Raw genomic sequence first — 25,710 nt, 5'->3', positions numbered from 1 at the left:
TACCTTTGGAATATACTACTTTTTTTCTCAAAGCTCATGGGACTGTGACAACATTTTATAATACAATGATAGGCCATATTGAAAACCTCAAAAATACCCTAAAAAGCAAAATGGAACAGGACTTTTTTTGTTTTATTTTTTTAGAGACAGGCCTCTCTCTGTCACCCAGGTGGGAGTGCAGTGGGCCAATCACAGCTCACTGCAGCCTTGACCTCCTATGCTCAAGCAATCCTTCCACCTCAGCCCCCAGAGTAGCTGGAACCACAGGTGCCGGCAAGCACACCTGGCTAATTTCTGAAATTCTTTTGTCCAGACAGTGTCTCACTATGTTGCCCAGGCTGGTCTTGAACTTCTGGCTTTAAGTGATCCTCCCCCCTTGGCCTCCCACAGCACTGGGATTATGGGTGTGAGCTACCGCATTTATCCTAAGACCTTTTACTGAAATGATGCAATTAAAAGTTAACAAGAAAACTGAAAAAAGATCTTTTAGAAATCTGGATGACACTGTGAAATAACCATTGAGTCAACAGGAACCAAAGTTATTTTTAGAGGCTTTAAAAATATTTCTTTTGTTTAATAATCATATAACAATACGACTGTTGTACAGTGAAACCCGGAGACTGAGTCCCTGCAAACCCATAAACTTGAGTGTTTTCATAATCAAAATGGAATTACAGCCAATGAACCAACCACTTATCTCTGCAAGGAAAGGAACAAGCAAGCAGGAAGCAGCAGACACCAAGGTCACCAATAAAGATGACACAGAAATTTCCGAATCTGAAAACAGAAAAACAGAGGCAAGGATAGATTCAAGAGCTGCAGTTAGGGGAAAAGTCCTCCGGAAACTCGCTGTGTCTTTGATAAACTTCAGAGAAAAAAGATAAGATTTTTAAAAGCGTTTTATTCTCTGTACGTTATGCTAGCACAGGCAAATCTTATGCAATTGATTTTTTTTTTGAGAAAATATAAAATTTTAAACTTGACTAGCAGAGAATGCACACCTGGAGATACCAATGACTTCAGGAAATTCCTCCTAAAAGAGCTCAGGACAGGTCAATTTGCCCCAGAGTTTCCTGAAACTTTTCCAGAGCAGAGAAAGAAACAGAAAAAGCAGCCCACTCAGGTTTATGAAGCTCGAAGACCTCACTGTCCAGATGCATTCTGAATTCTGAGGACACACAGTGTGACCACTGCAACCATCCCCCGTGTGGCATGGGTGTGGTGCCCAGCAGAGGTGCCAGCGAGCGGGCACAGCAGTGACTGCCAAGCCTCGTGCATGGCCCTGAGTAGCACTTATCTCAGAAACCGGGCTGGCTCCTCACCAGTCACCTCATCTCAGCAGCACGATGACAGTCATAGGCTAGCCTTCATAGAGGCGCCAAACAGGTTTGATAGAGTACCCTTTCCAGTTCAATTTGCACCAGAGAAAGCAAGCCATCCCCCAGAGAAACTGCAGTTCGTGGAGAGTTCAGTTGGTGGAGAACATCTTTCCTCAGCCAGCACTTAGCATCTGCACCCCAGAGCTGCTCCTGTGCGTAGGAGCATGGTGTCCGGCACACCAGCCACCCCAAGACTGTCTCATGTCGTAACAGAAAAAAGCTGCTTTCCCTATAGGAAGAGGGAGGTGCTGTTTCCATCATACAGGTGGATGGGGGTCAGTGCCAGTGTGGGGCTGCTCACATGCTGGGAGACACGGTCAGGAGAGGAGGTCTGCAGGCCCGTGGGGTGCAGGCACACACACACTCTCCTGTGCACACGTGTGCAGACACATGCACACACTTGCAGACTGTGAGGTGTGTCTTTGTCCCGCCCACAATGCACCTCCTTATTTTCCCGTGATCAGGTATGCTCTTCCCGGCTCTGCCCTGAGTTGCACACACCAAGCAGGGCTTTGGAGACAGCGATGGAGGGTAGGCTGGGTCTGGGCCCCTCAGCAGTAGCTGGGAAAAGCCTCCGACTGGGCCTTAGTCACCCCTCCCTCTACTACCCAACGTCACCAGCAACGTGACTCCTGCGGCCCTTCCGTGGGCAAAACCTGTCTCTTCTCCACCCATGACACCAGGGTATATGTGGTAACATCCAGATAGAGGGGAAGAGCCTCCCTCCCTGTCGCCTCTAATGACTTGCTCCTCGGGGGTAGGAGAGAGGTTAAGAGATCACATTCCCAGGAGAGCGGGCAGCTGAGGTAGAGGTCGGAGCCCACCAGCCCTGCCGTCCGGGAGCGCGGCACTTCTCCGAGGGCTGATGAGTTCGGACGCTTGCTTTGGCTTTGGGTGAGGGGAAGGGCACTCAGAGCACACAGCAGGCCCTCGCGGGGCTGCGTGGCACTGGGTTGAGGAGAACGCATGGAGCCAGGTCCAGTCTTCCGGAGGCGGGAGGTGGGCACGTGTGATGGGTCTTCGGCAGCCCGAAGGACGGGCGACGCAGGTTCACTGTGCGCTGTTGCTACAGTTTTGGGCGAATCGATCCCTCTTTCATAGGGAAATTTAACGGCGGGACTGCTGAAAAAAATCCACCACCTATTTAAAGAGAAAGTTTTTTTCAAGGAAATCTCATTACATTTTGGCCACCAGGCTCATTTGCGTATTCTCCAGGCCGGTTTGGGGCCTGCTCTGAAACACGGCGGGTGGCGGGCGGCTGTGTGTGGGCTCCTAGCATCGGCTCTCAAAATGCTCTGAATTCTCCTGGTTTACCGTATTAAGAAGAAATACTGTGCTAGTGCATCCGCCAGATCAGGGGAGAGCCGTTTGCCCTTGATTTGTGTCTGGCAAATGAGAAAAACACCGCAGAAGCCCACGGCAGGCTGTGAATTGACAGCACAGACGCGCCGCCGCCGTGCCCATCGGCTGAGGGGGCCGCGGAGACCCACGCTCTCGCGCGTTTGTTGTTAGAGGATGGAACAGATGGCAGAAGGTTAGTTTAAAGTGATGTCTACATTAAAATAACTTATGGGGCTCAGCGATAGTGTTCACCCGTGGACTTCCACTTGGCAGGCCGGCCCTCGTCCTCAGAAAAGCTGGGTGACATGAAAAGTTCTGGCGGAGTCTCCCCTGGGGAGAGGATTTGCCTGATTTCAAATGAACTTGAAACTGGAGAAAAGTCACCCTGTGTGGTTTTGAGTCGCAGACACCTTGGAGGTGGAGTCCCTAAGCTTTCAAGGGAGGAAGCTGGGGAGCGAGAGTGTCACACCCAGATTCCAGGGGAGGGAGGGACCCACTGGAACGCCCCTGCACTGGAGCCCCCCGCCAGCCAGAGCTGTCCCCCTGCACGGTCAGCGAGGTTCAGCCCACAGATGGACACGAACACTCTCAGAATTAGGGCTTTTCCCACCGGTGATACACCCCCTCAAGTCGTACATCAGGATGTGGATTGCGGGACAGAGCAGGGTCTGGGAGAGCCCGTGGGGCGCTGGGCAAGGAAGGCCTTGGAGAAGGTCAGGGTCAGAGTGAATCGATTTGGCCTTGACTGCTGCCTCGCACAGCACTGGACACACACACACCATGCACACAAATGCACATTCTGACATGTATGCATGACACACACAGTACACACATGCACACTCACATACACACAGTACACACACACAAGCACATGCTCAATACACACACACAAACATACGTACAAACACACACGCATACACACACATACCCACTAAATACACACACATAATGTACACACAACACATAAATATACCATACACACATACACAAACACACATGTACACACAACATACACTCAATACACAAACACATAAACACACAAATACACAATACACACACAGACACCCTGCAAACACAAACATGTACACATGACACAAACACAAACATGTACACAGTACACAACACATACCATATACTCAATACATAAACATATACACAAATGCCACACACAAATACACATTACACACATACATGCACAAACACATATAATACACATACACAAACACAACACATACAACACACATAAACACACAAATACACACATACATGCACATACAGGCACACAGTACACAATGCACACATTCAATATATACACAAACACACACGAATATACATACGCACAAACACACAGAACACAATACACACAAATACTCCCCCACGCACCCACGGCAGGGTATCCTTTCAGAATGGAAGGGGGTGGCCATTCTGCATTCACAGGCTCTGCCCGGCCACTCATCAAGCCTCCCTTGGTTCCTGTCCCGGCATTTAAAGATGCTTTTAAAATCTTCCGGATCAAGTTCTTCCAGCAGGATGTAACTCTATAGCGAAGTGTTTCAGCTGTCTCCTTCTATGATATGAAGCCCAGAGACGTTCCCAGGAAAGCAGATCACAGGCCCTCGCCTTTGCAGCCTGTTGGGAGTTCTGAGCCGCCTGAGCAGTTCCCCTCTCTCCGTGGAGTAAAAGCTCTGGACGGTGACAGCAGGCTCCTCAGCTGTCCGCCCCATCCAGAAGGCACAGGACTGAGGCAGGAGGGCTTGCGCTTGGCCTGCCGAGATGGGAAATTTTCTTTCTTTTCAAGACAGGGTCTCACTCTGTCCTCCAGGCTGGAGTGCAGTGCTGTGATCTTGGCTCACTGCAACCTCCACCTCCCGGGTTGAAGCGATTCTCTTGCCTCAGCCTCCCGAGTAGATGGGATTACAGGCACCCACCAGCACATCCAGCTAATTTTTGTACTTTTAGTAGAGAAGGGGTTTCACCATGTTGTTGGGGCTGGTCTCAGGTAATCCTCCCACCTCAGCCTCCCAAAATGTTGGGATTACAGGTGTGAGCCACTGCGCCCGGCCGAGAGAGGCAATTTTCTCATAGGATCTGAGTCTCATGGGAGCCCTGAGGGAAGAAGGCAATTTCGCCCATGTGCACCTGTATCTCCCCTGTGGCCCCGGCTGGTGCTCCCGCTGGGGCTCCCCTGCTTGAGCTTCCTCGTTTTCATGCCGACAACATCGGGGTTTCCTCAGGTTTTCTGTATGTTCTCCTGCCTGCATTGCATAGCTGGGGCCTCCCCGCCTCCCCACCTCCCACCTTCCCATGAGCATGAAGGATACTCCACGCCCTTCCCCAGGCCCTAGGAACACACACGTGGCTGCCGGTCCCCAGGGATGGCCTGTGGGTAGGTAGGGCCCAGCAGTTCTTGGACAAACAGGTGAAACCAGGGAGGCAGCCCAGGAGCAGGGCAGGCAGGCAGGTCAGGCAGGCAGGCGGTCAGGCAGGCAGGCAGTCAGGGAGGCAGGGAGGCAGGCAGGCAGTCAGGGAGGCAGGGAGGCAGGCAGGGCAGGCAGGCAGAAGGCCCCAGTCACCCAGCTGTGACGGGAAACCAAGGCTGTTCCGGCCCTGAGAAGGCCTTCCTGGAGCAGAGTGGGCCGCCCCAAGACTGGAAGGAAGATACATTGAGCAGGCAGAGAAAGGTGGGGAAGGAGGCGAGGGCTTGGGGAGTGATGGGAGAGAATGTGGGAGCTCTGAGCGCAGGAAAACCAACAGGAAGGGAGGCCACGGAGAAGGGAGAGGGAGGGGAAGGAACGGAGGGGTGGCTGACCCAGCAGCCTGCAGTGGGCTGGCCTGGATGATACATGGGTCCCAGAGCACGAGGAGGAGGAGGAAGGCTCCTGGAGGCTAGGGAGGAAGGGGAAGGGACCAACCTCACAGCGGCATTTGGGGGCTTCCCAAGGCTGGTCCTCAGCCTGCTTCCCACTGTGCCTGTCCCGGGCATCTTAGGGCAGATCACAGTTCCCAGCCTTACGTGTCCTCACCACAGCCTCAGAAGCCTCCTCATTCACCTGAAGCAGGCACAGAAGAGGAGGCTCAGGAACCTCCACCCTCAGCCTGGATTCCTTAAGAGACCATTGAAAAAATCCCAGAGTGTCAGCCCGACCTGACCTTCTCACCCAGCCCCTTCTGAAGGTGGAGGGACTGAGGCCCAGAGGGGCTGAGGGACGTGATGAAGGTTCACGAGTGAGTGACGAGCTGGACAGAGTTCCCAGCTCCTGTCTCAGTGTCACGGTGCCCACCTAAGTGGCCCCTGAAAGCAGGACGGGGGCAGAAGTTTCCCTCCCTGCCATTCTCCGGCTCTGAGTGTCTCCCCCGTGCCCCTGGACGCTCCACAGGGGATGAGCATCCTGGCCTTCTCACTCCAACCAGCTCTACAAATGCGGCTTTGGGGGTGCATTTGTAGAGCTGGTTGGAATGAGAAGGCCAGGATGCTGAAGCCCCATGATTTCTGAGACAGGATCTTGCTCTGTCACCCAGGATAGAGTGCACGATCACGACTCACTGCAGCCTTGAACTCCTGGGCTGAAGTGATCCTCCCACCTCGGCCTCCTGAGTACCTGAGACTGGAGTGTATACCACCGCACCTGGCCAATTTTAAAACTTGTTGTAGAGATGGAATTCCACAATGTTGGCCAGTCTGGTCTGGAACTCTTGGCCTCATATGACCTTCCTGCCTCAGCCTCCCTAAGTGCTGGGATCATGGGCATGGGCCACTGCGCCAGGCCCCACCCCCGATACTTTTAGAAGTCTCTCTCTAAAGTCTTAGACTAGAACTCACTTCAATGGAAAGCGATTATGAAATTGTAACCCTGTCCTGAGTGAGATTCTTCTAGCTTAGTGCAAAGTGCAATTCCAAAGCCCCTGCCACGGTGCTAGGTGACCAGCAAGATTCATCGACGTGAAACCTATTCTCACCAAATTAACGGGACAAATGTGGGGCCGAGCAAGTGTTCTCACTTGTTTTCCCCCAACTCTTCCTTGGTTCTTGAGCATTACTCAAGAGGCTTAAAGATGTTTGTATTTCTTGCCTTTTCTAAAATACTTTTCATGCATGATGAAATTCAGCCTTCAATTACTTTCAATTAGGTTCTCGTAATGAGCAGAAAAGCCCGGAACGTGATGTGAAAAGTCACTGGTTGTGTAGCATTGACATCGTCACACAGAACTGTTCACACATACTTTGAGTTTTAGCAATGACAAAGAGCCCCTCAAAGTCATATGAATGCTAATGAAAGGCATGAATGTGTTCTCACAGATTTGCCCAGTGGGGAACAGTGAGTTAGCTCCTTCTCGAAAATGCCCTTTAGGATGTACCAAATTAACAGAGGGAGGCACCTCCTGAATTTTTGGCGTGGGATTGTGGGAGACTCTCCTGGCTCTTCTGGAAACAAAGGCCTAGTTTATGATGGGGGCGTCCTTGAGTGGTCCCAGGAATACAGCTGAGGTGCCCCACCCTCCCCGTAGCTGATGGGAAGGACTGGGAGCTAAGCTGGACTGATCAGCTTCTTTCTCCAACGTGGACCTGGAGTCAAGAACGAATCGAGTGGAAAACATGGCTGGAGCCCTTCCTTGCAACGCCAGAGCCTGGTCAAGACCCGAGCCCCCGGGGTCACTCAGCCGGCCGGCCTTCCCCTCCAGCCTGTGAGCAGCCAAGGTCCATCCAGCAGGCTCATTTCCACTTGGGACGGTCAGAGTTTGCAGGTGCAGCACGTTGAAGCCTCTGCCTGACCTGGTGCTGTCTGGGGAGCCCTTAACACAGCGCCTGGCAGGAGAGAGCTGACCAGAGAGTGACCTGACTGTGGCGCTCAGGGCTGGGCCTCGGCCACAGAGAGGCCTGCCTGGACCTCTAGATCCCTGTGTCTTGGGTTGGGGTCCCTATAAGCAGAACCCAAGACAGGGATTCTCGTATGAGTGATTGACTAGGGAGAGCCTCCGGAATAAGCGGGAGTGACAAGGGGTGTCTCGGCCTGGGTCCAGTTTCAGCCTCACCCCACGGTAAGCCCTGGTGTATGAACTGAGCCTTGAGGCCAGGAGGCTGCCTCTGTGGGCTGGGCGATGGCAGGGGCTGGGTGGCTGGCTCCCAGGGGACCTGGCTGCCCTAGCAGGGGCTGCCACACCCAGTGGAATTGTCGTCCTAGCCCTTGCCGTGGCCAGCTTTTTAAAAAAATTTAGTTTTTATTAAGAACACTGGCCAGCACAGTGGCTCACACCCATAATCCCTGCACTTTGGGAGGCTGAGGCAGGAGGATTTCTTGAGGCCAGGAGTTCAAGACCAGCCTGGGCAACATAGCAAGGCCCCTTCTCTACAGAAAATAATAAACAAACAAATAAAAGAACAACTTGGTTGGGCATGGTGGCACATGCCTGTAGACCCAGATGCTCAGGAGGCTGAGGTGGAAGGATCACTTGAGACCAGGAGTTCAAGACCAGCCTGGGCAACACGGTGAGCCCACATCTCTCTAAAAAATAGAAACCAAACCACAAGAAGATAAAAGCAAATGCTATCTTCTCGTTTCCTTAGCTCCTTCCTTCTGTCTTGCCCACTGGGCTCCGGTTCTGTTTTTCTTAGAAGCGGGCAGTTTCCGGACCAGCACCACTTCCGCTGCCCGTGGTGGCTTCCGACGTGCACCCATGTCTGCTTATCTTGGTCCCTACAGGGCCTGGCCCTGGGGCTGTCTGAGGGGTCTAGCTGGGAAGTGGAGATGAGGTCCTCACAGATGCAAAGACCCCAGAGCCCAGGGGCGAGGGAAAGGACAACAGCAGTGACCCCGAAAGCCCATCCGGACAGGGTCCTCTGCCTGCTCAGGGCGTCTGGGACACAGCCACGTGGCTCCTGCTGCACTGCCCACCTCAGAAAGTTCCAGCAGGTCTCCTGACAGCTCCAATGGCTCACCCTAAGCAGTCCCTGCAGGCCAGGCTGGGACGTGGGTTGAGCAGAGGCCCGAAAGAGCCCCCGCTCTCCGTGCTGCCAGTTAGGATGACATGTGTCACCTTCTGCTAGGACTGCTGGGTGGGGTGGGGCAGGGGGTCTGGTTGCAGAGAGCCACCCAGGAAGCCCTCTGCTCCTTCCCACCCACCATCCTGGAATCCTCAGGAGATCTGCTGGGGCCCGGAACACTGCTAGGTCCACACAAGATGTGGAAAGCAACTTCCCACTTTTCTTTTTTTAAGAGATCTTGCTCCATTGCTCAGGCTGGAGTGCAGTAGGGCAATCACAGCTCACTGTGGCCTTGAACTCAGGCTCAAGCGATCCTCCTGCCTCAGCCCTCCAAGTAGCTGAGACCACAGGCACACGCCACTACCAAGTCCAACTAATTTTTGAATTTTGTGTAGAGACAGGGCCCTGCTGTGCTGCCCAGGCTGGTCTGGAATGCCCGGCTTCAAACCGTCCTCCTGCTTTGACTCCCAAAGTGCTGGGATTACAGGATGGGCCACCACACCCAGACAAGTTCCCACTTTTTGGAATTCTGACCTAGAGACCTGGAAGGCAGTTTTCACCAACTAAAGTCCAGAATTAGGCCTGGAGGGGTGGGGAGGACAGTGCAGAGAGGCCCCTCACCAGCACTGCTGGGCAGTCCAGCAAGGGCCTGCAACCTCGAAGCCAATCCCTGTCACCATCTGTTAGATAGCACTTGTGAAATACAAAACATTAGAGGCGTGGTGGTGCACACCTGTAATCCCAGCTACTCGGGAGGCTGAGTCAGGAGAATCGCTTGAACCTGGGAGGCGGAGGTTGCAGTGAGCTAAGATCACCATTTCCCTCCAGCCTGGGCGACAGAGCGAGACTCAATCTCAAAGAAAGAAAAAAAGTGCACGTGACAGGGCAGCTGCCCCAGGTTTGAGGCTGTTGTCACCTGAAACCCTGCAAGATCCAAATCCTTGGGTTATTGGAGGTCAAGGAGTCCTGACTGCAAGCTCAGCGTGTGCCCTGCTGCTGCTCAGAACCCTCACTGGCTCCCTGTGGCCTCCCGGGAGACAGTCTAGGCATTCTCGACTTTTCGGCCTCCACTCTAACCCAGCTCCTCGTGCAAGCTCTCACTCTCCACAGCCTGGGCTCCTCCCTGTTGGTGGGAATGGGCCTTGCTGAGCCACTGCCCGACCAGGCGGCATGTGTGATGCCCGGCATAGCTAGCGGTGTCTTCAGAGATGAATGCGGAGACATCTGTGACCTCAGGGCGCTCACTGCTAAGTGTGGACGAAAGCACACCGGGAGGGTGATGGACCGCTGTGGGACAGGCAGCCTGGGAGGAATGCATGCTCCGAGGAGCCAGCAGATCTGTTTGCGGGGTAAGGAAGGCTTCCTGGGCCAGTTCTGAGCAAGGCAGACCTCGGATCCGGGCAGGCTAAGCCCAGAGAGCGTCCAGGCAGAGGCGGCTGTAGCAAGGCACAGAGGTGAGAGGGCTGGGTGTGGCCCCGGATGTGGTGGGGCTGGGCCGGTGAGGGGCACTCACTCAGGGGCCCCTGCCTGCGGGTCCTGATCTTGCTCCCCCAAGAACTCATATAAACATGTGGTTTGGGGTTTGGACTCAGATATCAGGGCTGTGCCCAAGGTTGTGGGGGAAGGAGGTGTCGGCAGGTCGGGAAGAGGCCCAGAGGTTGGCCGGTGAAACACGGGTCAGAGAAAGTGGGGGTCATGATGTGCCCAGCCAGGGAGCGAACATTTCATTTTAACGGACACCTTCATAAATTGCTACCTTCATAAATTCCGGATCTTGCTGTGCTTCGCGCTGGGCGATCAGCACTCGGTCGCCGCTCCTTCTGTGCGGGCGACCAAGCCCTTCCTGTGGGTGCAGCCCTGCCGTTCGGTGCTCTTTGGCCACCTTTTCCCCCTGAGTCACTGCCATGATATGGAATTAACTCGTGGAAATGAGAACAGGTGACAGACAGGTGGCAAAACGCAAATGACCCGAGTGTCCCCACCGGGCCGGGGGACAGGGATGCAAGTGAACTCAGGGCTGCCTGCTGGTGGGAGTGTCCCAGGCCTGGGCCCAGCTGTGTGCCAGGAGTGCAGTATGCCCCACTGGTGTGGCAAGTGATGAACTGAGGCCTGTGAGGGTGTCTGCCCTCTTGGCAAACCCACCCAACCTCCATCTAACGTGCAATGCACCTGGGTGCCGTCAGCCCCTGCAATGCCTGCTCGCCTTCGGATGGCTTCCGGGCTTTCCCCAGCCACTCACTCGTGGCCAGAAGCACACGGAGTATATTTCGGCTCAAGCAGTTGTTTGAATGAGTCTCAGGGAGCAGAGAGAATGGTTTCTATCTGTGACTGTAGCTACTGTTTATAAGTCCACTTTGCAGAAAAAGGCCTTAGTTACTGCAAGAGTTAACGTCTCATAGGACAAAAGAAAATAAGTTTGGTGTTTAAGAAAGTGGAAAATGGAATTTTTCATCGCTTTTTTCCTAAGAATCTCAGCTGAACTCTGCTGCCAGAATGGCCCCTTTTCTATTTAGAAAATCAGGGAGTGATTTGAGAAAACCCTTTAATCTTGCCATTTTACCCCCTGTGAACATTTGGGGAAATATTATCAGGCAAATAATGATGAAAGCAAAGACGACTGTTAAGTTTAGGTCTGGGAAGATGGCGGCACCTCCTGGAGATGATCTGCTCCCTCCCAAGGCTCCCGCAGGACGGACTCCAGGTCACAAACCCAGGGCCCTCAGCTGCCCCTCTGTGGGTGCTTGCTCCTGGACTTGCTGGGAGCTGCTGGGGAAGCTCCTCATTTGCTTCTGAAATGCAGCTTCCCTAGGCTTATGGGACTTTAAGCTCCTTGGCACCAACGCCAAGTGAAATTGCTTCCTTAAACCTTCTTTTGTCAATCGAGAGAAGTGGAAGCTTTAACAAATAAATGTGGGCGTCGCGGCTGACAAGGCAGCCAGGATAACAAGGACAGATAAACGCAGCCCCGGTTCCAAACCTCGGCCTGCGGGAGCTTTGCATTTCTGGCTGGGGTACGTTTTGCATTTGATAATCTAGGATTAACAGTTTTGAAGATTTAAAATCAGAAAACTGGTGTTCCTTCGGTTCATGTGAATTCTGGCTTGGACCTCCCTCAGCCAGGCCTCCGGGCGTCGAGAGCACAACCTCTCAGCTTTCCAGCTGCTTCTGTGCCTTTGCCGACACAGATGCCAACCGGGCAGGCTTCTCACTCTGAGGAGGCTTCATCAGGGGGTCTTCAGGCTCCTGCATCCCGAGGAGTTTCATTTCACGTGGCTTTTCCTTCAGAGACTCTGGACGGAGGCCGCATCTTCCTGCTGTCTCTTGGATGCTCCCTGGGACAATGTGGCAAAGGGTGACGTCCAGCTGAAGAGCCCTGATTGTTCTAGAACACAGCAATGGGCAGCTTCCCCGCTCACTGGCACAGGCGTTACTGGAATGATCACAGAGGCCACTGAGCCTGGGCAAATCCTTCGTGGGCACAAAGCATCATGCATGAGACTCCCGCAGGCAGCCCCACGCCCTCCACGGCAGCGGCCCCGGGACGCCACGTTACTGCTTTTCTCGGCTGGATGCATCAGGCCTGTGATGACGGCCTCGGGGTTAGACAGGACTTCATACCTAGCTCAGCCGCCACCAGCTCTTTCTGCCCCCCCACTCCCTTGCATTCCAGGGCAGAATCTGTGTGCCTGACATATTAAAGGGAACCCAAGAGAACTCAGAGTGCAGAATTTCCTAGCGTCCTATTTAACGGTTTCAGAGGTCCAGGGTTGCTGAAAGTCAGGCAGGAGAGGGAGAAATTCATTTCGAGGGGGTGCCTCCTGACCTCAATGCCTATGCTTACACAGATGCTGGAGCACTTTGCGATCTGCAGAGCCGGGGAGCGGAGCGCAGGAGGAGCTGGTGGGATTCGTGGTGTGGAGACTGGGGCCTTGGCACCTGGCAGGGATCAGAGGGGACCGACTTTCCCTGGGAGGCTCGCTGCAGAGAAATGCCGGCGTCAACACGGTACCATGAATGCGGTGAGAGCTGCCTCCTTAGAATGTTCGCTCAGTAGCAAGGAGGACATTCAAGGCAGCCACTCCGAGTGCTGATCGCCCAGCGCGAGGCACAGCAAGATCCGGAATTTATGAAGGTAGCAATTACAAACACTCCAACATCTTAAGTACGTATTTAGTGGATATATTCTTTTAACGGGGCTCATTTTCACATCACTGCAAAGCAGGGTTTAATTGCACACAGCACATGTTCTCTCTGCACATGAGCTCCGCCTTCCATCTCTTCCACAAGCGCGTTTTCTGCAAGTTATTTCGGGGGCCTTCAAGCGTGGTTGTGGGGGGCTGGGTCTGCAGGGATCACTGTCAGGTGGCCACAGCCGCTCAGGTCAATGCTCCCAAGCTCCCAGATCCGCTAGCCTCTGCCCAGAGTGGGGGACAGGTTTTCAAGGGCCTTCCAGGTGTCTCTGAAGTCCTGCATTCTGATCCTGCCCCTGCGTCCTAGCTGTGTGACCTGGGGCAAGTTACTTGTCGTTGTGCCTTGTTTTGGGAGGGTCGCAGCATGGGGCTCCTAAGGGAGTCCCTGGGGTGGTCTCAGGGGCATCAGCCCTCACTGCCTACAAAGTGGGCCTTTCCTGTCCCTGTTCCACAGATGAGGGACATGCAGGTGGTCGTCCTCAGACAGCAGGGAGGTGAGGCCTTGCCCCTCATACCGAGCACCTTCCCACGCTCATGTGGGCCCGGCACCTGGGGCTGGGCTCCTCTGGCTTGGCTGTGCCTAGAACAATTACTCTGCATTCTCAGGTGCCGGAGGGAGCTCATGAACCATTTTAACCGGCCACCCCACCGCAGCCTCGTTCACACGGGTAATTCTCAAAACTCCAGGAGTTTGCTAAGGATGTTAGAAATTCTGTTTGAACTCTCTGGCAGTAATAATTTAAGACCTCGCTCTGTCTGAAAAACAAGGCAGCAGGATGTGGATTGCCATGGGCCTCCCATCCGCACACGGAGACTCCCAGCCCTGCAGCCCGGAGAGCCTCGGCAGGGCGCATCCACCGCGCATGGACTTGCAATTTCCCTTCAGAGTCCTCATGTGGCCGCGCTAGGCCTGTGTGTTACCAGGCAGCTGTGACTTCTCCTGATCTGTTCCTGGATGTGCAGGTGACCTGCAGGAAGAAGCCTTGCCCGGCCGTCACAGCTTGGGAGCACGGCCCCTCCTCTTACGTATTTGGGATACAGTAATTGAGGGAGGGATGGGAGGTCACAAGCATTTCACACAAATGCAAATCGTGGCAAATGCACACATCCAGGTCCAACTCTCCGTATCAGCCCCAAAAAGCGCTGGTTGGCAAGGAGCCATCTTCTACGTAACTGCAGTTAATATCTGTTGGTCAGTAACTGAATTACACACCAAGGGCAGGGAATGTGGCCATGAAATTTTAAGGCTATATTTGCAATGGTTTGACTGAAAATACAGACCACGTATGGAGCTGAAATTCTCTCAGGGGGTTAAAGGATACATCGAAGAGAGAGGTGGGAGCTGGTGCAGTTGGTACCAGGCCCAGACTCATCTCCCTGCACAGTGAACACTTTCTCCAGCTGCTGGGGGCTGGCTGCTAACAGCTCACAGCTGCCCCTGCTCTGGAGAGCTGCCCTTGGCCCACGGGAGCTCCGCCTGGGTGGCCCAGCAGCCCAGGGCCAGTGATGGCTAGAGGGCCGGGACCTCAGGCCAGCTTGTGTGTCTCAGCTCCGGCAGGGATGAGGCTGAGGCTGTCTCTGGCTGTCACCACGCCCTCCCTGAGCTGTCCCCCACCCCTACCACTTTCCTCTCTGATACTCTGCTGCTGACAGCATGCACCACAATCCCAGTCTCAGCTCTGCTTCTAGAAAACCTGAGTGAAGCTTAGGCAGCCACCCTTGGAGCAGTGAGCTAAGGCACGATGAGAGTGCTGTGTCCCCTGCAGTGGGGGAGAAACAGGAAAGACTAAGGTAGGCGGATGGGAAAACCACACAGGGCCTCAAACTCAAGCCCTAGCAGGAGTCTTAAGGACAGCAGGTGACCAGGTGTGGTGGCTCAGGCCTGTAATCAATGGAAAGTTTGGGATGCCAAGGTGGGTGGGTCACCTGAGGTCACAAGTTCAAGACCAGCCTGGCTAACATGGTGAAACCCCATCTCTACTAAAAGTACAAAAATTAGCTGGGTGTGGTGGCAGGTGCCTGTAGTCCCAGCTACATGGGAGGCTGAGGCAGGAGAATTGCTTGAACCCAGGAGGCGGAGGTTGCAGTGAGCGGAGCTTGCACCACTGTGCTCCAGCCTGGATGACATTTCCAAAAAAAAAAAAAAAAAATGGACAGGAGGCAGCCAGGGGCGTGACCCTGGGTGGCAGTGGCTGGACTCGTGGGCACAGCTTTCACACAGTAGCACCAGCAAGGCCAGGGAGCCCCGGGGCGTTTTGAACCAGGAACAACCACTTTCCCATTTCTAACTGGTTGATTCCACTCCTCTGAAATGAGCTTCCTGTCCTCACAGCAAAAGCATAAATCTAGGTGTCTGTTGTCTTTCCGTGTTGCAGATGTCAAAAGTGTGATCTTGATTTCAGGCAAATAATGGTCACTGCTCTTTCTTCTGGGCTGTGTCTGTGTGAGCTGGGAACGGGCATTTCATTCCCAGCCCTGATTAGGGCGGTCTGGGGCTGCCGGCGTGTGGACCCCAGCTTTCAGGAAAAGCTCCTTGCCAAAGCCTGAGCCGTTTGGATGCTTCCTCCAGCAGTTCTTCACTCCGCCTGGATCGCATCCTCAGCAGGGACTGGATTTGTTTTTCTCGAAGAGTTTGGGGATGTTTGTATTTTTTAGAAGTGTGGTTTCTGTTGTTCCTCCAGAGCAGCAGGCCTGACAGGCAGCGCGGGGCTGCTGAGGATGTGCTGTCAGCACCGCGCCGTCAGTTTTACAGGGGAGGAAGAGCCATGGGTTCGTCTGACTGATTCCTTTCTAGCTCCCATTACAAAGGCAGCATCATTTGCAGAGCAGGGTAATGTCAGGCTCTGCAGGCTCCTGCAGCCCCAGCCTCGAAGCTGCCAGCAGCGGCCACACCCTCTGTGCTGGCTGAGATCTGGAAAAGCCAGGACAAAGGCAGGTGGCTCCGCTGAGCAGCTGAGACTGTGGAGAGGTGATCGCCGAGGTGTCAGGGGGTCTCAGAAGTTCTTGCAGACTGCGGGCCCTGCTTGGTTCTGCCCTGGCAGCCAGATCCTGAATGCAGCCAGATCCTGAATGCAGCCAGATCCTGAATGCAGCCAGATGCTGAATGCAGCCAGATCCTGAGTGCAGCAGATCCTGAGTGCAGCAGATCCTGAGTGCAGCCAGATCCTGAATGCAGCCAGATCCTGAATGCAGCCAGATCCTGAATGCAGCCAGATGCTGAATGCAGCCAGATCCTGAGTGCAGCAGATCCTGATTGCAGCCACACTTCATCTAGCTGCAGAGTACTGATGTTTTCCAAAATTAAATGTTTTATAGCCTTGGGGTGGTTCCTGGTCTATTAGGGGCCTGGGGAGTATTGATGGCAGTGGGGGGAGCAGGGCAGGAGGCAGGGTGAGGCTGGCACACAGGCCAAGGCTTGCTCAGGCCTCCCGTGCGCCTGTGGCTCATACATTCTGGCTCTCTCAGGCCTCCCATGCGCCCGTGGCTCATGCATTCTGGCTCTCTCAGGCCTCCCATGTGCCCGTGGTTCACGCATTCTGGCTCGCTCAGGCCCTCCATGCGCCCGTGGCTCACGCATTCTGGCTCTCTCAGGCCCTCTATGCGCCCGTGGCTCACGCATTCTGGCTCCTGTGAAAGCTCCCTTGCTCCTCCCCCTGGGAGTGACTAAAGTGGGTCAGAACCTGGGTCTGAGAAAGCAGGTGGGAAACGTGGCCAAGGGCAGTTTTTGCTGGAAAGAGTCCTGGTAAGGGCATGAGGAACTCTGCCGCAGACACGCACAGCAGGCCCTCGGGGGTGACAGCCATGGCACAGCCGCCCCACCCGGCCTGGTGGACAGCCACATGGTTCCTCTGTCCACACCCATGCATCCACGCCAGGGCTGGGGCCTCTCCTGGGAGTGGCCAGTGGGATGTTAGTGGGCTGGCCTGGCCTCCCTCACGCGTCTCTGTCTGTCCTGAGAACAAGTCTGGGCTCGGGTGCCCCCTCACCTCACCCCGTCCGGGTCTGACCAACGCCAGCCAAACCCCTGGATGCATGAGAAACACACTTGTGGTCGGATGCCATTGGGGTTTTGAGGGTGGTTGTCATGCAGATTTATCATGGCAATCAACAGTTGATACGATGGTCTTCTACAGCGCAACCAGACCTCTCCCTCCCGCCTGCAACCCCCAACAGCCTCCTGTGCAACTGAGGACAATGCACATGCTCCTCACCATGGCCTGTCGCCCACAGTGACCCCCACCCCCGGCTGTGCTCCGGCTCACCGGCCTCACTCCTGGACACCTGCCTCGTCTTAGGCACTTGCTGCTTGTACCATCTGCAAACATGGAAGCTTCTGCCTTCGTCCAATCAGCCTCCCAGCAATGAAACACACCACCCTGGTTAGAAAATAGCTGCTTTCTACCAGAACTCCTCCTGCCATTAAAACACTGGTTCCCAGCTTTGGCCTCCTCATCTGTCCCTTGTCATGCAGTCCAGGGCACAGGCACGTCCGCAGCTGGATCCAGCCACGCCTGTGAGCTCGCAGCCTGCTTTCCCTCCTCCAAGCGCAAACACTCATTAGTCCCGTGTCGAGCGTGTGTGGCTATAATCACACTTAATCATCCAGCATACTGGGGCTTTGATCTTTAATGAGATGTCACTTGTTTTCAGGATACGTGGAATTGGGAATTGGTTTTAGTCATGTAATCCACGCAGAATAACAGGTAAGCTTGTCTTCCTGGGTATCATTTGCAATTTGCCACGACATTTAAGATCACAGATTGATTTGAATTCCAAGTTGCACAGATGCGTCACACCCGTCATCCCCCCACCGATCACCCCTGGGACGACCACGGTGGTCCTGACAGTGCATCCTTCCTAGAAACACGTCTGAGCAGTGTGGGAAGAAGGACACCACCCCCATGAGTGGAATCAGATCACACAGAGATCGTTTCCCAGTCAAAGGGCAGAGCCCAGAGGACCCCTGACCACATGCCTGCAGCCACAGACACGGGTATTTCCTGACCTGTCAGGCATCCGTGGCCGGGACTCAGGATGCTTTCTGTGGTGTGTGTGGGGGGGCACATGCTTCTTTTAGACATAACATGACTTATTTATTGGCACTGTATTTATTCTGGAAAGTCACGTTCTCTTTATGGCTACTGATGTTTTTTTTTTGTTGTTGTTGTTAAACAATGACTCCATTAAATGTTTGAAAAATGAGTTGATTTAAACAACCACATATCAAGAGTATTCTTGGAGCCCAGTCAAAGGGGGAAGGGGCAGGTGGGGGTGGGGGACACGCAGGGACTTGGGTTGGACAGGAGTGGCTCCCACGCTGGAAAGGCAGTCACAGGCTCACAGCATGGGAGGGGCGTGGCGGCGGAGACGCTGCTCCGAGGGCAGTGTGGGGCTGCTCTTCTGTTTCAAATCGCATTAAGGAGGAATTTTGCATAAATTCCCTTTAATGTTCCGAAACATAGAAAGATCTGGGGGGCCGAGCCAGGCTGGAGACAAACCCGCACATCATTAAGATCTAGAGTTTGCCCTTCATGCGCCCACAGACTCAAAATGGAGGCTTTCCCCGCTGACTGCAGGGTGGAGCAATTATAAATGTGTCTCTGCACAGAGACGTAGCTGTATTTTTTTTTTTTTTTTTTTTTGCAGCCGGTGTTGCTACATTTGAAACGAGTCCAAGACAACAGATTGTACCCCTTAGGTTTGAAATCAAAGTGGGATTCTGGAAGTGAGGATTCCTCAGTGACCTGCCAGGGTGATCTTGAACCCAGGGCTGGGGTGGGACGTGCAGCTCTGTTCCCGTCAGGGCCATGGTTCTGGGCCCCTGCAGCCTTCCCAGGCTGTGGACCCAGCGCTCAGCTAAGGAGGACTAATTTCCATGCCAACCACACTTGCTGGTCTCAGCTCACTTGTACCAGGATTCCCGGGAGCTGGATGGCTGGCCATCATCAGGGCTGGAGGGGGTGCAGGCTCCTTGCTGCTACGGCAGCTTGCCCTGAGGCGGCACCCAGCACACCCAGCACAGTGCTGGATCACGCTGTACCTGCATCCCGACAGGCCCACAGCCCGCTGCCCAGTGGCTGGCCTCTAACCTAACGAAAGCGACAGTACTGAGCATCCTACATCCATGTGTGCCGAGTGCGGAGACGCCCCATAGCTCCCCCTCCCGTATTTCAGAACTCCCAGCTAGCCGGGCCTCCTCCTGACTCAAGCCATTTTCTGAGTCGGTTTGTCCATCACACCATTTGAGTATGAAGAGCCGTCCACAGTTCCCCAGCTGCTCTCACGCTCTTCTGTTTACCTCCCCGAATGCTATTTGGCCACAACTCTGTGGCTGGGCTTACACCACCCAGCCCTGCACGGAACACTTCCCTTCCTGATGCGGCACAGCTGCACCTCGACGGGGAGAAGGGACTGAACTCCCCAGCCGGCAGGAGACGGAGTAGGAGGAGGGAGATTTCTGAATCCAACACATTTAACTTAAATAGCCTCAAATTCAGACATTTAGGCACCCAGACACCCTGTTACGAGAAGCTGAGGGTGAAGTCCATAGCTCAGGGGATCCTCTCCCACCTCCCACTCTCTCAAGATCCTGCCCAAAGACCCCAGAGGGGCCACAGCAAGGCTGGGTCTGGCCCTGGTGGTTCTGAATCCAACGATGTGGACTGGGTAATACCCAGTCTCTACAGCATCACTGATTTCCTTCCTCACGGCCGTCCCCTCACAGGCCACTCCTCCATCTGGCAGTCCCCAGCAGGTACCTCTGAGGCTCTCCCGGCACCCCTGCTTTACTGGCCTCGTAACTGGGGGCTGGCAGGGCCGCAGGGCCCTGGGAGCTTGTGGATTAGGGGATGAGCAAGATGTTTTCAAAATCATCTCCTGTAGCAGTTTCTTAGCAACCCATTATTAGAGGGCTTTGTGGTAGTTAACGAAAGATCCCCTCTCAAAGCGTAGCTGTAGTTTGGAGAAGCCCCCATCTCTGTACTGTGCATTAGAGCACCTGCAGCGCAGCGGCTCTCACCTAGGTCCTTGACGCACTGTGGCCACCACTCTCCTCTCGGGGATAGGAACAGGTGCTAGACACCACCCCCAGATGCTGGCACCTGCCCTCACAAGAGACGGTGTGCCCGTGTGTGTGTCAGAACATGCTTGCTGAGGAACGTGTCCCTCATGTCTGGTCACGACAGCCCTGGCAGGGACCGACGTTTCCTCCTGGGTCCTCGCTCTCCCCCCAAAATTAGACAGCCCCAAGGGGAAGGTGCGGCAGCTCCTCCAGCAGCCCCCGAGCGATTCCCGTGCAGCCTCTGCTACAGCCCCCAGCCCCCATGTGGTCCGATGGTTTTTTTGTGTGTGTGCCTGTGTGCGTGCACGTGTGTGTGCAGGCGTGTTCCTCAGACGCTCACATGGGTATGGGATTACCTCCCACTCCCTTTTAACAGGGCGCCTCCTCACCCCGGGTGTGCACGGCCACACACACTGTGGGCTTCCGGTGCCCTCCTTCCTGCGAGTGGACAGTCCTCCCTGTGTGTTTCTAACCTGTGGGGGGTGGTGCCCGGTCTCCGTCCTGGGCATGAGGCTTTGGGTAGGCTTCCTTAGGCCTGTGGATGCCCCCCCACATCTCTCCAGTGGTGACAAGGATGCTCCATCCCTAACCAGGAAGGCAGGCAGGCTATGACGTCTGGGAAGACGCAAGGGTCTTTTCGTGCTAAGAGGTCACTGATCCTCTGTCCTGCAGAGCAGCCTGCTGCCTACAACAGACACTTGTGGAATTCCTTCCACAACGACGTCCTGCAGCCATTCTAAATGTGCCCAAAGCACAGTGCTTTCAGTGCTGGGTATAGCAGAGTGGAAGGGAGCCCCCAGACGAGGTTTCCTGCCTTCCCCTCACCCCAAGGACCCGTCTCCCAGGGGGCCTGTGTCATCGTCCGTGGCCCTGCAGTGGATGCCCAGTGAGTGATGGCAGCTCTCTCTGGGGTGGGTACCTACACAGCTGGCAACTGCTGGGCAGTGAAGATCCCACATTATAGTTCCTTCTAAGTTAAAACTGCTTTGCACAGGGCAGTGACAACTCACGCACCCACCACAGGACTGGACGATCCTGGGGTCATGGCGGTGCGAGGACCCCTCCCCGAGTGTGTTTTCCACGGACGGTCAATGAGCTTGAGTATCTCCCAATACACCGCCCTGGCCTGTGGGAGTTTTAAACACACCTTTGCCAGGCTGTAGGTTGGGTGGCGTCAGGCAATTGAATGCTCCTCAGGTGATTCTGACTGAGGGGTGAGTCCAAGACCCTCGGGCCAGGGGTGCAGTCTCCGTGCGCAGAAGCCTCGTTTCCTCACAGGAGGGTGAGTGTCTGAGGCTGGGCAGGGGAGGGCACCCTCTGGACCCTGGAAAGGCTGTGCCTGGCCAGATAGGTGGCCCTGACCCTTGCTGGCCTTTATGGTTATAGGGCTCAGGCGTGGCTCTGTGGGGCACCTGGCGGTGCTGCCCACCTCCATCTGCCAGCAGAGGCCATCCCGGCCACCTCTCAGTGGACACCTGTTTGTTTCGCTTGCCCACTGTTCACTGTCCCCTCTTCTGGGGACAGCACCCCAGGGATCCTTAGGAAGCTGCTCTTCTCTGCTCCTCTCTGTTCTACTGGCTGGGGTAGGGGTAGGGGCTGGGTCAAGGACTGGCTGAGCAGAGCCTGGAGTCTTCTCAGCACTGAGCCGGCTTCAGGCTGGGCATATGAGCCCATTGGAGCCAGCGAGTCACTCCCAAGGTGTTTGCTGGAATGATAAGAAGGAGAGGACCTCTCTTTCCACGAACTTGGAGTTGCTGGGATGCACTCTTGATGCTGCACTGGGGATTCTGTGGAGACCAAGGACGGCAGGTCCATGGGATGAGGAGAAAGTGCCTGCCGACCCTGGCATTGTCTGAGCACCTAGATCCCACCGGGCCTGAAGCTGACGGCTCCACATATTCTGTTTATGTGCCCGTAATCTCACACTTTTCACCGGCCTCGGCCTTCTAGAGCTGGCTTCTGCCCCTTGCAACAGATGAGTCCTGCCTGTTCTGCTCCAGACCTCCGAGCTGTCTCCTTCTCTGGTCTCTTACTTAAATAGTGACGCCTCCACAGTGGGACTCCTCTCTGGATTGTCCCTGCACTTCTGAGGCTACAGCCACTCCCTCCCCTGTAGGATCCCCGCTCTGGGGCAGCTGAAACCTGACACACCCGCCAGGCGAGAGCTGGGCAGGTGCACAGAGGAGACAGGAGGGATGGTAAGGAGAGGGCAGGGCCTGGAGGTGTCAGGAGGAAGGGACGGATCACTTCCGGGGTGGCCCAGAGGTTCAGAGAGGAGAGCTGCTGTGGCTGGTGTGGCTGACCTCCAGGTGACCGGGGGCCAGCAGTGGGTGAGGGCGAGGCCAGATGCAGAGGCTGGAGGGGCAGAGGGGGCTGGTCAGAGAGCGTGGGCAGTGCGCATGCAGGGGACAACTCTCTGTCTCTCAGTCCTTCATCTCATCACCTGCACCACGCGGCCAATGACACCGTCCTGGTGGTGCCTCAAGGGCATCCCCTGACCTGAGGGTGAACCTCCGCTCCCGTCCTCAGCTCTGCAGTTGGGGCGGCTCTCAGGCCGCCATGCAGGAAGGTCAGGCATCCTGTGAGCCGCTGTTTCCACCGCCTGCTCCAGGTCAAGAATGTTTCCTCCTGACCTCCCTTGGGGAAAGCGGTGCTTTGGGTGCTCCCTCATCCTGGCCATGCAGAGTCACTGGAATCCGCAGCCTCAGGCCCCACCCTCCAGGCCACCAGGCCTGCAGCTCGCCTGCCCACAGTAGCAGAACTGATTCCTAATTTGAATGGGTTCCATTCACAGGAGGATAAACTCAGAGGAGCAGAGATTTTGGCTGTAATCCCCCGACCGAAGCTACCTTAACATGTAATCAAGTTACCATTTCATATTTCCAAATAAAGTTGAACAGTTGAATTAAAAGATTTCATTTGGGAACCAGACTTAAATTTAAATGCCGCCCTTCTCTTGGTATTAGGGAGTTTTAGACTTTCAAATAACCTAGCCTGGGAAATTGGGTTGGACAGCGTCTCCGGCCGTGCCTCTCTGTGGCTTCTCTAATTGCCAGCCCGGGCAGATTGTACGAGCAGGCCGAGTACTCAAGCCGCTCCCTGCCACTCCGAAAGCATCTGGAGGAAGACCCCAGCCTGTCTGCAGCCACCACCATGGGACCCCACAGCGCTCCACAGACACATGGGCAACCATGGGGCTGTGACTTGCTGTGCTACGGAGACAGGGCTGGCTGCTGTGCAGGTGGGCAGTTAGCAGTGGGGGCATGGGAAGGAGGGGGAGCCCTCCAGACCTGTTGGCAAATCAGGCCCCGGCAGTGACAAGGTGGACACGCCGCCTCCTCTGCCTCCCAGCTGCCATGCTGGAGACAGCCAGACCAGGACAAACAGAATTCGGAGAAGCCCCTCCGACGAGAGCCAGCCTGTGAATTTCACACAAAAGGCAGCAGCCAGGAGGACCGGGAGGAGCGCTGTGTGCACCTGAGAAGCCTCTGTGGGTGGCGGTAGCCACAACCAAGACCCCGTGGTGGGAAGGCCCGGGTCCCCCAGCCCCTCCTCCTGGGCACCGCCCTGTCTAGGCTGAGGTGGTAACTGTGCTCGCTGCACAGCCCCCAGGCTGGGAGGTGGCACCGAGGGCCGCCCTCTGCCTGTTCTCTGTCTCCTTTGCAGCCATTCTGGAGTGAAAACAGCTGATTTACTTAAGCAGCAAGTGAAAAACACAAGCACGGACTCCTGTTTGGAAATTGCTCCCAACGGAGACAGCTGTTTTTCTTTCCCCAAGTAAGTTTCCCTTCAAAGCAATGCTCTGCAGAGAAATTCCTTTCTTTAGATGTCAGACATGGTGAACACAGGGATGATGGGGCCACCCCAAGTGTGGGAGAGCTTAAGTTCATACTTTTCCAGGCATGACTGGTCCCCACGAGCTTTTCAGCTACACACAGCAGGGAGCTGCAGGGTGGGCGCTTCGGTCTGACTTTCCGGCCGCCAGAGACATCCGGGTTCTCATCCCGGGACCGGTGAATGCCAGCTTCCGCGGCAAAAGAGTTTGCATATGTGACGGAGTGAAGGACCTTGAGATGCGGCCCATTGTGGATTTCACAGGGACCCCTAAAAGCCAGTGAAGGGTCCTCATCAGAGGGCAGGAGAGGAAGCTCTGACTACAGAGGAGAAGGTGATGTGGCGAGAGGGCAGAGAGAAGCTGGGGGAGGCTGCCCTCTGACCCTGAAGACGGAGCAAGGGGCCAGGAGCCAGGAGGGAGGGCAGGAGCCTCAAAAAACGGGAAAGGGCAGGAGACGGTTTCCCCCAGAGCCTCCAGCGGGAGCGTGGCCCTGCTGACCCTTGACTTTCACCCACAGAGACTGACCTGCAGCGCCCCGCGGGACTACATGGGGCTCTTCTCCGCGACCTGGTTTCCGGTGATTTGTGACGGCAGCTCCCACAACTCAGACAGACAGGGAGGGATCACTGAAGGGACACCTGCTTCTGTACTCACAAAGAGGAGGACAGGCGGCTTCGGGAGAGGACTCAGCAGGACTCCGAGGCTCCATGGCTTTAACCACACACAGCAGCGTTTGTGGCTGATGTCCCCAGCCCTGGAAGGACACTTGGCTGATGCGGCTGGACACCCTGGCCCTGCCCAGAGGCTGCCTGACCCCGCACCCCAATGTCTAGGTATTGGGGACCACCCTGCTTTCTGCTGGCCCTCTCCCTGCAGCCTGCAGATGGTGAGGGGTGGTGTGTCCACAAGCCCTCAACACATCCCAAGAAGAGGCAGGAGTCCCGGTGCCGTGGCGTCCTGAGGACTGAGGTCACTGCGGAAGTTGGGTTTCTCAAGTCCCCACTGAAAACCAAGCCTGGGGTTACAGTGTCCAAAGTGCCGGATGAGAAGCGGACAGTCAGTGCCCCTCCTGGGTGCCCCTGACCAAATGCTTGCAAAGTCCCAGGACGGCTCCTCAGCCGTGCCCAGGCCCACCCTACCTGTGGCACAGATGGGTCCAGGGCCACTGTGCAGTGGACACTGGCCATTCTCGCTGATGGGCACTGAGGTTATGGCCTGCCAGAGGCTTCACGCCCCAGGGTCCCCAGTGGGCCTGTTATCAGGCAAGGCAAGGAGTTTCAGCCCATCTGTGTCCCAGCCCCAGCCCCTGGGGGTGTGTCCAAGAGGCCCTCTGTGCTCTCAGCCTGCCTGGGGCTCTGCCTTGAGCTGGGCATGGCCGGCGCTTCCTGTGAGCCCCCTGCCCACAGCCGGGACGGGCAGGGAAGCCAGGACTGGTGACCGCACCTGCCCAGGGCTGCTGCAGCCGACCGAGTGGGCTGTGAGGAGGCACGAGCCACGAAGACAAGGGGAGACTGCCCCGGCTCTCAGGGAGGTCACAGGAGAGATGGGGATGGGGGCAGAGCCACCACAGAGGCCCTACTCAAGGCCCTGCTGAGACCGTGGTGTTACGAGGCTGGGCGGCCATGACCATGAGACTGGCCTTTTGGGCTGAGTGTCAGTGAAGGCAGCACGGGAAGGAAATCTGCTCCTGCTGTGACCGGGCCCACCCGCTGCCCACCCAGGGCGGGGACACCCTCGGAGGAGCTCCAGGGACCCAGGGAAGATGGAGAAGAGCTCCCGAGGCCCAGCTCAACAGCCATTTTACAGAGACCCCAGCACCCCTCCTGCCCCAGTGCCTAGGCTGAGTGTGGCATCCAGGCGGGGAGGAGCAGCCCTGGACGGATCTCCTGAGACGTGGGAGAGAGCAGCCCCTGCCCCCTCCAGAC

At 55.6% G+C, this 25,710-nt stretch overlaps 1 protein-coding gene across 2 annotated transcripts in view; it reads right to left on the bottom strand.

Moving 5' to 3' along the window:
- The window catches only part of CDH4 (cadherin 4), a 646,231-nt gene that overhangs the window by 99,141 nt on the left and 521,380 nt on the right, over positions 1–25,710 (bottom strand). The window lies entirely within an intron of this gene.

This window comes from Aotus nancymaae, unplaced genomic scaffold (assembly GCF_030222135.1).
Source record: "Aotus nancymaae isolate 86718 unplaced genomic scaffold, 86718_ANA_hifiasm-v0.15.2.pri h1tg000029l, whole genome shotgun sequence".
NCBI classification, from domain to species: domain Eukaryota; kingdom Metazoa; phylum Chordata; class Mammalia; order Primates; family Aotidae; genus Aotus; species Aotus nancymaae.
The sequence above is the reverse complement of the archived record's forward strand: the minus strand, read 5'-3'. Positions and strand labels throughout refer to the sequence as shown.